Below are 14985 nucleotides of genomic sequence, written 5' to 3' on the forward strand. Positions count from 1 at the left end.
GCAGGAAGAAGAGGGATTCTTTTTAAAAAAGGTAATAAATAGAAGATGATTCCTGGCCACATATTGTAAACTGGCTCAGATTTGATCCACTAGCAGAGGCTCTAACAGGACAGTCAGTGTACAAGTGAAAAACTCAATAAACAGAAAACTGAGTTGTAAGTAAACAAAATACCTCACGAAAGCCACGCCACTTAGACTATGTTTTCTGAGAGTCACACATGAGTAGGAATGCTTCCTGAGGTGCAGTCGACAAAGGCTTTTCTGTCTCCCTTCTAGGATGATACAATATTAAATGTCTTGATATAGGAGGGAAGCCCCCCTAAATTGTATTCTGAAATCGATTCCTTATGGACATTCAATCGGTTGGTAATTCAACTAAAAATGAATTGCCTACAATTTAATACAAATCATCGTTTTAAAAACAATTGCTAACACAGACTGTTAAGCTGGAGTTAAAGTGCCATTGCTATGACTTCTCCAGTGAAAGATCAAAAGCCAGCAAGCCCCCATAAAGTGCAATAAAACTAGTAAACTTTCAGTAGGAACAAGGATTTCCCTTCTCAAATATGTAGTGTACTGCATTTTTTTAATGTCATCTGTCATACTTTATCCTATTTCCTACGCATGGTAGTAAGGAGCAATTGGAAGAGCAGAGCAGCCATATACTAACATAAAAAGTGCATGTCACATTGATTTCACATCTGTGCTTTGCCCTAAGAGTACCAAGAATTGGGGTTTCTAGAGAACATGAATCCAGTGCAACTGCTCCTCTAACATCCTCCTTTAATGTGCCATGGCATGAGCAAGCAATCCCTTATTCCATCACATTTGAGAGGGAAATACAGACAATACAGTAAAAAAGGGAAACCTAAATAGTGGTTTGCTATCTCCCTAAAGAAGAAAAATTGAAACGGAATGATTTATACACCCAGCAAGAAGTATTTTCATTGCAACTGTACTTAATCCTTCCGTGAACTCCCTGAAAACCACACAATTTCAAATTGTTTGCAGACTCCATCCCACACGCACCCACTGCAGCCCTGCAGGCATCTCTGCCAGGCCACCTTCATTCCCACCAAGCTCACCTGGGCTCACTCCCATGCACCCTAGCAGCTCCCCAGCAGCTTTGCAGGATGAGGGCAATCTGGTAATTCTCACATCCACACACCATAGTGTGCACCTCCTCCTGCAGCACTGTCAGACAAATCTACTCCTCCAATGCCAGCACATACCACCTGCCTTCCATCCCTGAGCCACCCCCCCAGAGACCACAATTCAGCACCCACCCTGAGCCATTCCCAGGAGCCCAAGAGCCATGTACAGCTACAAAAGCACAAGCCAATTGTCCTGGACAGTTTCTGCATATGCTGCTGCTGCTGGGCACCCGCTTTGGGATGAAAAACAGCACAGTCCTCATACATCTGATCTTGTCTGGGTCTCTATCTTGCATCTTTTCTTCTCCTTTCCTAAATCTCCCAGTCTTCCAAATCCACCCCAGTTTTCTCTTCCATCAATTGTTTCAAACTTCTGTTTCAGCTGTTTCAGTCACAATTTGATGGTTTCCCAAAGTTAATGTTTTATACAATCTAAGCCTCTTAGGGCCTGCTAAAGGACAGAAAGGAAGGAAAACCTTAATTGGTATCCCAAATTCTCTCACCTAACAATGCAAGTAACATATGTATATTGTTAATATATCTTTTATTGAAAAGACTTGCTAACCATTCACATCTAGTTAAAATTAAGCAAAAGGAGAGGCTACAGGGAAGTGTCATGGAAGATAACACCAAATATGCGTATTCTAATATAACATGCAGAGGAAGAGACTGACTGAAACTCAGGCAAAACATAGCACATGGGGGGATGGGGGATGGGAGGGACAGACACACACACTTGCAGAGCTATCAGCACACCTGGGCACTGCTTTCACATCTGTGGTGCTTGCCTCACCAGCAACAGTACCTCCGCACTTATCCTTGCCTAAAGCATAAAATACAGTCCATCACTAGAGAAGGTTAAGCAGGTTTTTATTTTTAGTTTAAAAAAACACCCACAACTTCCCCCTTTGCTTCACTTGGTTCCTTTCCTCTAGCATTTGCTAGCTTTTATTTCCCCGATCTGTATTTTGTCTGAATAAACCCTTCCATTTTGCTTCCTGAGCATCATTCTCACAGGCACCCCAGCTGTGTTGTGTGCACTGCAGGGACCGTCTGGATTCTTCACTGAGGCACTGCCAGCAGGAGATGCTGCAGGCCCTCCCCTCCACACACACACTTCCTCCATTTCCCCTCACTTGAATTAAATTACTTACTGCCACCAGCATTGTGAAATTGTCTCGCTGACAGGCATTGCAAAACTTTCTGAACTGTGGTGGCCCCTGCATCTTGGGCTCATGGGCCACAAGTATTAACCCTGCAGGTATTAGTCTCTGAGGAGACTCTCATAGGTAACTGAATTCTGACTGATGGCTAAAACACACATACATACATCTACATAATCCTTTAGTCATAAACCGTCAACCGAGTCTGGGACTAAAGACAGATCCAGTTGCACCTAGGCTCCTCTCTGAGGGGAATCTTAGAAAGCAAAGATGTCCATCTTGAACCTTGTGACCCAATGGGAAGGCATCCTCAGCCACCTGTCAGAGCTGTTCCTATTTAACGTGACACAGCTTTTTTTGGTAGTCAGATCCATGACGATTGTGAGGAACTTCAAAAGGGCCTTTCAAAAATAAGGGAGTACACAAAAAGGTGGCAGATGAGCTTTAACATAGACAAAAGAAAGATAAGTCAACCAGAGAAAAGCAGTCTGATTTATGGGCACACAATGCTGAAACCGGAACTAGAAATTACAACTCAAGTAACAGATCCTTAACACTTACAGTTCTCTAAAATCACTAATTCAATATACAGCTGCAACAAAACAGAGACGATGAAAAATCGATCATCATCAGGAACCTAGAGAATAAAAGCAAGTGTCTTTTTTAAACTATAAATAAAATTCCAGTGCCCCCATGTCTCAAGTACTGTGTGCACTAATCTTTACATCTCAAAAAAGATGTAGTAGAATTACAGCAGGTAAAGAGGACAATGAAGGCAAAGAGAATGAAGCAAGTAGAGATTAAGACAAGTGAGATTACTCACTTTTGAGGAAAAAGCTGCTGGTGGGTTTGTTTGAGTTCTACAACCACAAAGGACAAAATGAGTGGAAACTGTTATTCACCAAATCCTGAAACACTAAAACTAGGAGCAGTCTCTTAAAGCAGATTGGTTTCAGGCAGATAAAAGTAGTAATGTACTTATCTATGCAGCAATCAGGGAACTTCTTGATCTTGCTTCCACAAGAGGTTTTGGAGGCAAGCAGTATAAATTGGATCAGAAAGGTATTCAATACATTCACAGACTATAAATGGATCTATAAATGATCTATAAATGGATATTTAATAGTACTAGGCAGAATTGTACTTCTAATATCCCAAATATAATCCTGGGGGATGACAAAGGCATGAGACCGCAGACAGTGACAAGGATGGCCTGCTTTCCCTAGATAGCCTCTCCTACTGCCATTGGGCTAGATGAACCATTGGTCTGATCCACTGGGGCACTTCTTATGGCAATGGTGTGCATACTTTGAGAGGGAGGAACCTCTGAAAAGGCAAAAACACTTCATAAGCTTTTTAAAAAAAATTCACATTTTCCATTTTCAGTAAAAATATTATAGAGAGAAAAACAAAAGTTTTCATTCAGTTTTCATAAAGCAATATGCATTTTGTCATATATTCACAAGGCAATCTCCCTTCCAAAGTGTAAAAAAAACCCAAAAAAAACCAAAAAAAAACCCCTCCATCTGTTTTCAACATTTCTGCAATGTTTTCCAACACCCACAGATCATTTTCATGGCATATATGCACCTCTGCAGTTCTCAGATTTGAAGAAAATCAAACAATTAGAGAGGCAAACTTTATTCAAATGAGAACAAGACATTAATGTATGCCATAATAGTGTTTTCTGCCCTCTATCACATTTTTCTTTTACTGCCACTGCATAAGTGAAGGTTTTTATTCAATTGCTAGTAATGACATTGACATCTTTCCTATGAGTTGACAGCTTGTAAACAAGTTATAGGAATAGTTCAATGTCTTCTTATGTGTATTATTTAATTTCATAAAACTGAACATAATTTGACATCTTCTTACACATTTAGTCAGCAGTTCTTTGGAATCCTTTAAAACAATTTTCCAAGCAAGTTCTTTAAAATCTTTTAAAACTGTTTCTGAAAGTTCCTCTCCAGAATCCTTTGTCATATATTTTTACACTTTAAAGTCCTCTATGTTCAGTAAAAATTTCAATACAGTTATGGTATGTAGGAGCAAAGCGAGATTCAGTCGAGTACCTTTTTCAAACAGTATTGAGGTTTAATGATGGTTGAAATTTTTTTAGCTTTCCCGCAAGAGGATTTAAGATTGTGGTGGATTCAAATAGTGTGGTGAATACCCTCTGCTAAAAGATTGTGATGGCTTGGCCAGTCTTCTCCCTCCCTTCCCCCTTTCTCATTTCATTTATTGCCTGAATAAATGGCAGAGACCATCTCTTCGTTATTTTCTCTGCCTTACCTGAAGCTGACAGTATCTGCCTAGAAACAATAGATTCTTGCATCACATAGAAACTTTCTATCAGTCCATTTTAAAGATGCTTTTGACTGGTACCATTTGTCTTTTATGATCCATCTTGTCAAATAGCAGGTTTGTTTGGTTGGTTTTTTAATTTTCCTTATTTTACAATATTACATTTCGTAAGAATACTTATCACTACTTACTTTATTACAGAGCTGCCAACTGTTGCTCCTGCTTAAAAGTTAGAAGCCTTTAGTTTCATACAAGTTTAAAGCCTGTATTTTACCCTTAACTTAACAAGGTTCTAAAAGCTCAAGCTCAAAGCAATAAGTGCCTGAGAAATATTTTAGTTAGAATCATAGAATGTTTCAAATTGGAAGAGACCCATAAGGATAAACCATAAGGTTAGGACTACCAAATACTGAACCATATGACTAAGAGCATCCTCCAGATGCTCCTTGAACTCTGACAGGCTTGGTGCCATGACCACTCCCAAGGACAGCCTGTTCCAGTGACCCATCACCCTCTCAGTGAAGAACCTTTTCTCAGTCAGTGAGAATCGGCAGCAGGGACAGTAAGTTCAGTAAGATTGAGGCAGAAACATGCTCCCTGGAGCAAGGTAAGCCAAGGAGGGAGCTAGGGACGGGCTATTCCTGACTCCCAGAAGCAGCAGCTCTCGTGCGGGAGGCTGATGCGGGGAGCGCATTCCTGGAAACATCCGTGGGAGATTTAAACGGCCGCTAGGGAACACAGTGACCATTGCCCTTCTTTGTACATGCTCCAGCTTCTCAATGTCCTTCTTGTAGTGAAGGGCCCAAAACTGAACACAGGATTCAAGATGTGGCCTCACCAGTGCCGAATATCAGGGGACAATCACTTACGTGGTATTGCTGGCTACACTATTTCTGATACAAGCCAGAATGGCATTGGCCTTCTTGGCTACCTGGGCACACTACCAGCTCATATTCAGGTGGCTGTCGACCAACATCTTCAAGTCCTTTTCTACCAAGCAGCTTTCTAGCCACTCTTCCCCAAGCCTGTAGTGTTGCATGGGGTTCGTGTGACCAAAGTGCAGGATCCAACACTTGGCCTTGTTGAATCCCATACAGTTGGCCTTGGGTCATGGATCCAGCCCATCCAGATCCCTCTGTAGAGCCTTCCTACCCTCAAGCAGATTAATGCTCTCACCGAACTTGGTGTCATCTGCAAACTTACTGAGGGTGCACTCGATCCCCTTATCCAGATCATTGATAAAGATGTTAAATATAACTGGCCCCAACACTGAGCCCTGAGAACAATACTTGTGACCGGCTACCAACTGGATTTAACTGCATTCACTGGCCATCCAGCCATTTTTTTACCCAGCAAAGAGTATGTCCGTCCAAGCCATGAGCAGCCAGTTTCTCCAGGAGGATGCTGTGGGAAATGGTGTCAAAGGCTTTACTAAAGTCTAGATAGACAACATCCACAGGTTCTTCCTCATTCACTAAGCAAATCAACTAGCTGCTTCAGCAGACCATAGTCTGCTCTCCCTATATCTAAGGACAAAGTTTCGCTGGCAGTTTTTCTCCTGTTGCCAGGAATTTGAAACTCAAGAACTTTGTGGTCACTGTGACCAAGACAGCCACCAATCACCAGCAGAGTTCTTCTCTGGGGTTTGATGAAAGCTTATTGTATTTTAAAAAATCACCAGGTTGTGATTTATATTTACCTCATTCATCACCATCTGAATTCCTTTCCTGTTAAAATGTCAAGATGAACTGGCAAGTTCAATTAATAAATGCAGTATAGAAGAACATGCAACCATAACCCAAAATTGAATCAGAAACTCGGAGCATTTCTAAATCTAAGTGAACACGTGCTTTTCAAACTTAATTCATTTCCACTGCCCTCTTCCTAGAGCCAGAGATCCTATTCACCACATCATTATGCATGCCTGCATCTCTAGCAAACACTTTTATAGATCAGTTGGAAATACACCTCAAACTCCTTATGCAGTTCAGTCACAAGGGGAAAGTAACACATTTTAGTCATCACAAGCTGTGCAACAAAAATTCTCTATCCAAACTGTGCGAGAGCAGAAGTATACTGCATTGCTTCTAAAGAGAAAGCTTTAAACAAACTCATGCTCTACCTCCCTCCACTCACATACACATTCAGCGTGTTCATTCATTGAAGGCAGCTCTTAAAATACTATCCCATAAGTAACAGAACAGACTGAAAATACTCACACTTCCAATACCTGGGATTACAGAGAGCTTTCAGTGCCTAATGGGAGCCATGAGAAACTCAGACTTGCATTTGACAAAGCTTCAATGAGATTATTGATAACTTGAAAGCAAATAACATTCCTCTATGTGAAAAACATGACCGCCCACCAATAAAAATGCAACCAAAGTAAAAGATTTATTGTTATATGCAAGTTACTTGAAGTCAATTTGTTACTGTTTGGGACTGGACAATTATGTTTTATAGAGTCAGCATTGCAGAAGGAATGCAGCACACTTGTCCCTTTACAAGTCTGGGAAGCTTGAAAGCAACTTATGCCTGATGCAACCAAAACTGCCACTAGGTAAAAACAATAAGCTATACTGAAAGCAGCATTATTTGAATAAATCCAAATAAAACCCTCCACTACCACATTTAAGCCTTTAAGCAGTAAAATCCCTCATTCTGACAAAGTGACCTAATTACTAAATCTAACTGATAATTCACATTTTTAAAAATGTCACAAAGTTTTGGTTATAACACAGAGCTGTACAGAGCAGAGTTGTCTTCAAGGACCTCTACTTATTTATTTAGACTACACATTTCTAAAATTAACTTGAGTTCCTAGCAAATTAAAAGAACAACTGAATTTAGACTGTAATAGTAGAGTTATCTAAGTCTTCTAGGTGTGTTCTGCTCATGTAAATGATTCAGTGCACTATACACATTCTGATAAATTCATTCCCTTTTCCAGGAAAGGTAATTCTAATGTAGTTTTTCACACAGCTTTATTACCTTTTGTCTAACAGATGTAAGAGCTACTTTTACATATTTAGCAATGACCAAATTCAAAGACAGCAAAATTAACTCCACAGAACACTCTTCAACAGAGAAATGGCAATGCCACCTTCGTAACAACCTCCCAGAGAACTACCTGCAGCTGCTTTGTCTCCAGGAGCAATTACAAGGCACAAAGAAGAATAGCACAAGACAAGAAGACCTAGCCCTATATTCTGCTTCTAACAGTGGTTCCACTTGACAAAAGCATTTAACATGGCAGGTGTACTTCACCATCTTCTAGCAAATCAATGGTTTATGGATGTTCTAAGCAACAACTTATCTGTTTATCATATTTTCTGAGGATATGCACAAAACACATTTCCAGGGTATCAGACACAGTCAGTACTATCTCATAGTTAAACACTTACTACAGAATTCAAAGTATCCCTTTATAGAGATCAAAGTTGTAGGAAAATCATGTCAACCACCTATCTATCTCTCTGTTGGGAACACTATAGCGAGCTATAGGCTTTTTAATTCTTCAAGTAAAAATAAAAAATAGTACTCAAACAGCAGTATAACAAATGTTAACATTTTAAGGAGAGCAATGAGGACAGAAATAGAAAAAACAATGTGTGTGCTTGTATATATACAATATGAACAGGTTTATGGATATAATTAAAAGCAGTTTAAGACAATCTACATCTGGATTACCATAGTTTTAGTTCCCTCCTCTCCCTCTCTTCCCTCCAACATATTTAACTAAAAGCTAACACTGATGAAGTGGAAAGACAAAAGCAGCCCAGAGTTAAACATCGTAAACAGCTGTGTAATCACAATAATAGACAAAATTAAGTGGTGCTAACCTAATTATGATGAGTGTTTACCAGTCTTAAGTAAGTATCAAAATCTCTAACAAAACCCAGGAAAATTGGCCCAAACACTGTAGTTAGGAACATTTCTTTTAGTGTCTATGTTCAGTTCAGTATTGAGGATAATTTAAATAAAACCAAGTCACAATAAATCCCAAAAATTTAGAATATTCAACTGCAAGCAAGATTAAAAAAAATGTCATTAGAAGGAACTGTAACTATTCCCTCCAAAAAAAACTAAAAAAAAATGCAAGGAAACATTCACTTCCTAAAAGACACAAGTGGTAAAACTGGAAAACATAGATAAGCTTTCAAGTAAGCAAAAAGAATTGCTGATATACCTTGAAACAAAGAAATATACACTCAATAACCAATGTGGTTATTAAGTAGGTATTCTTTATTCAGCGCTGGAGAAGCATCAGGATTTGTCCTCGGAGTGCTTCTGCAAAACAGTGATTTCAGAGAGTGTCTTCGTATTCATAGTTTTTCCACGAAATGACAAACACACCTTATTCCTGGAGCCTCATTGCATATCCCAGGGGGTAAAATCAGTCTCGTTCAGAGTCATTAAAGCTTGGCCATATCTGAGCAGTTAATCTTAACGACTCTGGGGACAAGAAGATGAGGGTCATTATCATTATCTTAGTCACTGATCTTGTTTAATACATTGCAGTTGACAGTCCCTCTCACCGTTTAGAAATCACCATTTCGCCTGAAAGCTTGTTCATATTTTTGAAATAGATGTACAGAAATAACAAAATATGTATTACAACTCGATAGAAGCCTTCAGCCCTACATCTGGAAATAAACACTGAAACCATATAGGTTTCCAAATAACTCTAACTATGCTACAGAGGCATTATGAGAAATTGATTATTAAAATGTCTTCTTTAAAAATCTTTAATTTTAAATTACAAACACCATCATACTTGACCACATATTTTGTTTACTACACATTCTCACTACTGAACAAATTTAAGACAGCTTGGGAGTCCTTACTGTGGGCTAACTCTGAAAAGTTAACATAAACTGATACAATATGTGGAATATTTCAAAGTGTAATATTTCGATTTAAGCTAAAGTACAGTTACGTTTTGTCTAAGCAGTTGTGGTTTTTGAAAGTTAGACAGAATGTCCCTCTGATAGCTGTTATTTTTACAACAGTGTTTTCTAGGCATTGTTTGCTCCTTGAAAATGATAATGTATTGTGTGAAGAATGATTTGTGTCTCTATGTCTTTTCTTCTGTAATCTTCTTTTAAACTTTTTGGACTGAGTGGATACAGAGTTTCCATAGAGAAGGCTCGAAGAACTGTAGCTTGGATTTCAGATACAACAAGGACAGCGAAAAGTGGAATGGAAAGAAAAGAAACTATTTGCCAACTACTCCGGACAGTTTGTGAGTTAAGAATTTTTCTTGGGATGGCGGGATGGTGTTGGCTCTAGATTTCAAACTATGGACTGTTAGTAAAACCTTTGTATGAGGTATCGAAGACATCTACCTCTGAGTATCTGGATTGGACTGATTACAGCAAGGCAGTCTACAAATATTTGAAATTGTCTTTAATAAAAGCACCAACACTTGGGCTTCCAGACTTCTCAAAATATTTTGATAAAAGGCATGGGACAGCCCTGGGAGCACTTTTGCAATTTCAGTGAGAGAAGAGATGCGCAGTGGCCTATCTCTCAAAACAACTGGATAAAGTCAGCCAAGGATGGCCCGGCTGCCTGAGAGCAGTTGCTGCCACAGGAATATTGATCTGGGAAACTTGCAGACTTACAATGGGTCAGAATATGACAGCATATGCATCACATATGATCATCACTGTCTTGGAACAAAAAGAGGACATTGGTTCTCTCCTAGTCGAATGTTAAAGTACCAGGTGATATAATTAGAGCGAGATGATGTCCTCCTTAGGACCACCTCAGCTGACAACCTGGCAGTGTTTCTCTCTACGGACCATGTGGAAGGGACTCCTGAGTATGATTATTTGCAGACAATTGAAGAAGTATATTCCAGCCGCCTGGACCTTAAAGCTATAAACCATTTGAGAATCCAATTCAGTAATTCTTTACGGATGGGAACAGTTTTGTGTGAGGAGGAAAAAGTTTGTCGGGGTATGCGGTTACCACATTAAACTCCGTAGTGGAATCTTGCGCTTTGCTATCAACAACCTCTGCTCAGAAAGACAAATGAATGGCCCTAACCAGGGCCTAGGATTTGAGTCAAGACAAGAGAGTTAATATATGGACCGATTCTAAATATGCCTTTGGAGATTTACATGCCCATGGAGCCATATGGAAAGAGAGGCAGATTTTTATAGCACAAGGGACTGGAATCAAACATACAGAACAAATTCAAAATTACTAGCCAGTATTCAGAAACCTACAGAAGTGGCTGTTATACATTGCATGGCACATCAATTGGAGACATCTAATATTGGACTGGGAAATCAATTGGCTGATAAAGCTGCTAAAGAGGCTGCAGAAACAGGCATCATGGCTTTTGTGCCAGAGAAAGAGATGAAATTGCCCAAACTAGCTCCTAGATAGGATAATAAGGACCTCATATTGATTAAGGAATTGCAGGTGAAAGAACAAAATTATGGGTGGTTTGTCACCCCCACTGGGTAATACCTCCTTTTCTTTTAAGGGAATTGGCCAAAAGGGAACATGATAAAGTACATTGGGGAACAGAGAATATTTTAAAACATTTGAAGAAAGTAGTTATAGGAAGGACCACGACAGAAATTGTTTGTTCAGTTATGGAAAATGTGTGGGACATGCCAAAGAAACTATCCTAATACCAATAATTGAGTAATATTTGGAAATGTTGGGGAAGGAAAGTCCCCTAGAAATTACTGGCAAATAGATTTTACTGAGTTATCCCAAAAAGGTTACAGATATATTCTAGTTTTAGTAGATGCCTTTTCGAATTGAACAGAGACTTTCCCTGCTCGCAACAATAAGGCAAGAGAAGTCCTTTTCCTTAAAGAATTAGATAAAGATGAATATCATATTGGGACTATGTTTCAAATGACTGTTATTACAATGATAACTGGGTAAAAAGAGTGAATTGGAACAACAGCATATTGGAATTGCTAAAAGGTTTTGGTAAAATGAATAGACTGTAGCGTGACAGCCTGCCTCCACATGCCACATTCCACATTCCACCTCAGACCCCATACCTTGGGGAATTATTCCATTAGATTTTCCAGATCTTCAAAAATTGGATAATGTCACCAAAGCACTAAAACAGGCTAATGGGAGTTATTATTTAGACAGTGAGAACCAGTGCAGACAAAGAGGGAGTGGTGTACTGCAGGATACAACACTTTGGAGGCCAGGAAGTAACAGGACTGTCTTTGGGCACCATGCTAACACTCCTTGCCCAAAGAGGTCCACCCCATTAGGTCACCATTTCTTAGACTGGGTTGCAGGGTACAGTGAAACACAAGTTGCTGCTGGATTAATGACCCCGTGTGTTACCAACTGCAGCAGTGACATGACTGTAGCACAAAAATATTATATCTTGAAAAAAGACTCTAGGACTTGAAATAAAAGTTACAAGGAGACTGGAGATATATTTTGAATTGGTGCCTTAGATGGGGAAAGAAAGGTAAAATTTATTACCCCAAGTTGTCCTGAAACCGCATATAGAAAATCACATGTGACTTTGCCAGGGGCAGATGTAACAACAGTTTTCCCTTTATTATAAAAAGAGCATGAGAATTACGAGAAGCCTGGATTAACACTTCAAATTGTTCACAGGCTGAAGAGCCAGCCCCTGGGTACAGCGCCTGGGTATTGGGAAGTGGGGCTTGGACCACCAGATTATCTTTTACTGAAGAAAATACGCCTGTAACCTTAGGCACCTGACACTGTACCCTATCTGGAAGTGAAGTGAAGCCCTACAACCCATCGGTATTGGGGAAAAAACAAAAGAACCAGTGATGAGGATAATTGGCAAGGGCTGAGCACAGCCACTGAGGTAGGATGGGGATTACTCAGTTTTACTCCCGGGATGGACTGCACTGGAAAATCGGATTCTAATCGAAAGTCTAACCTGGCAAGTGGAAACACCAGCCAGTTCTGTTGCTAAAAGATTCAAACTGATCAGTCAGCAGGTACAGGCCAATATGAAGGCAACATTACAACACGGCATGGTTTTAGATTTATTGTTGGCCAAAGAGCATGGAGTTTGTGGATATCTGAAATTGGCCACAGATCATTGTTGCATCCATATCCCAAATGTAACAGAAGATTTTAGCAAGCAGATAGAACAAATTCAGGATGTTGCCTGACAAGATCGGAATCTTAGAGAGGATGCAGAAAACAATTGGCTGAATAAATTTTTAAATCATGTAGGTGGAATGTCGCTAACTGGGTGGCTTCCTTGTCATAAACTTTAGTGTTAATCACTGTCATAGTAGGAATCATCTTCTCATTATTATCATTGAATCATAGAATCACCAGGTTGGAAAGGACCCACTGAATCATCGAGTCCAACCATTCCTAACACTCCCTTAAAACATGTCCTCAAGCACTTCATCCACCTGTTCCTTAAACACCTCCAGGGAAGGCGACTCGACCACCTCCCTGGGCAGCCTGTTCCAGTGCCTGATGACCCTTTCCATGAAGAATATTTTCTGATATCCAGCCTGAACCTCCCCTGGCAGAACTTCAGGCCATTCCCCCTTGTCCTGTCCTCTGTCACTTGGGAGAAGAGGCCAGCTCCCTCCTCTCCACAACCTCCTTTCAGGTAGTTGTAGAGAGTAATAAGGTCTCCCCTCAGCCTCCTCTTCTCCAGGCTAAACAACCCCATCTCTCTCAGCCGCTCCTCATAAGACTTGTTCTCCAGCCCCCTCATCAGCTTCGTTGCTCTTCTCTGGACACACTCCAGAGCCTCAACATCCTTCTTGTGGTGAGGTGTTGGAGAATGGATGCATGAATGGCTAACTGAACAAGGCCATGGATCTATGGAAAGGCTGTGCGAGACACGGTTATCATGAGGCTTTTGTTTAGCATGAGTATCTCAGTGGAAACTTATCAGCTGCAAGGAAGATGTACCAGAAGTATGTTAAAACATGCTGATAAGGAAGAATGTGAAGATCGAATGGATCTGGAGATAAGCTGAACAAACAACTTGAAGGAAGCAGAAAGCAGGAAGCAGGAACATATCTTGGGCCCCCCAGTTGTATCCGCAAGTAGAAGGGAATAAGATTAAATGAATGTAGTAGTAGCCAATGATTGTTTGACAAATATATAACCAAACCAATCAAGTTTAGGGAATGACTAAGCAAAATGTAGTAAAAGGTATATAAACCGCAACTGTAATCAATAAAGTTGAAGCTTGCTTTATCACTCACATTGAGTTGTCTGCTTGCTTCCCTCGCCCGTCGCAAGTGGCCCCCAACGTGGGGCCCCCAATCCCTGTTTCCACCGGACGGCGAGCTCAGCAAAGCACTGGTAGCAGCGACCAGAGGGCGGAAGATCGGCAACACTGAATCAGTACTTACGATCTGCGCCTGAACCCGGATAAGAAAAGAAGGGGTTCGCCGGCCGAGTAAGAAGACTACCCAGACGCACAGAGTGAAAGGCTGCATCTTATATGACCGGATAACGAAAGAGGGTCACGGAGAAGTGCACAATGGAAAGAGAGGTAGCATTTGAAATTTTACAACGCTTTTTAGAAAAGCAGGGAGTAGGTCCGATTAAGGACTTAATAGACGAGTGGAGAAATTATGGAGATTGTTTGTAAAAGTCGGGAAAAGCGCCGGGATGCAGCGACCGGAGGGCGAAGACTAAGAGCTTATGATTTCGTTAGGGATCGTCGCACTCTAGTCCGAACGCCTGGATCATCCAAAAGGGATCCGCCGCCCGACATCATAAGGCTTTGGAGAGATAAGATGGAACAGGGCTGCACGTAAGACTTTTTAAATTTATAAGGGTTTTTTTTTCTCTGACCAGAAATGGATAGAGAAGTGGCTTATGAAATATTACAAAGCTTCTTAGAGAAGCGAGGACTTGACTCACAATATCTCAAACAACTTGCGGGCCTCATTGCCTTAGGAAAAACTAAGGGATGTTTTAAGGATCCGGATGAGATATTTGAGGAAAGTGAATGGCACAAATTTGGGAACATCCCGTGGGAGGCACTTACAGATGATGATAAAACTGCAAAGAAACTAACGAAAGCTTGGAGAGAGATTACAAATTGTATAAAATGTTACAAGGTAGAAAAACAGTTAGATGTTGAAATCCAACACCAGAAAATAAAAGCGAGGAATCAGAGGAGGAAGAAGATGCCACGAAAATGCTGTAACAACCAAGGACTGTTACCTGTTAAACAATTGATACAAACCTTATCTCATAATATATGAGCATATTGTATGTGTTGTATGTGTTCGGTACCATGTATAGTTTAAATATTCATACCATCGTGCTATTCTTATTGGTCGTAAACAATGTTGTATAGGTATACTAATCCAGTTCTCAAAAGAGTGGTTCTGCGTGTG

The 14985-nt window shown here is 40.3% G+C and overlaps 1 protein-coding gene across 3 annotated transcripts in view; it reads right to left on the reverse strand.

Annotated features, from left to right (window-relative positions):
- The window catches only part of LOC128850248 (kinesin-like protein KIF2A), an 81085-nt gene that overhangs the window by 49596 nt on the left and 16504 nt on the right, over positions 1 to 14985 (reverse strand). The window lies entirely within an intron of this gene.

This window comes from Cuculus canorus, chromosome W, assembly GCF_017976375.1.
Source record: "Cuculus canorus isolate bCucCan1 chromosome W, bCucCan1.pri, whole genome shotgun sequence".
NCBI lineage: Eukaryota > Metazoa > Chordata > Aves > Cuculiformes > Cuculidae > Cuculus > Cuculus canorus.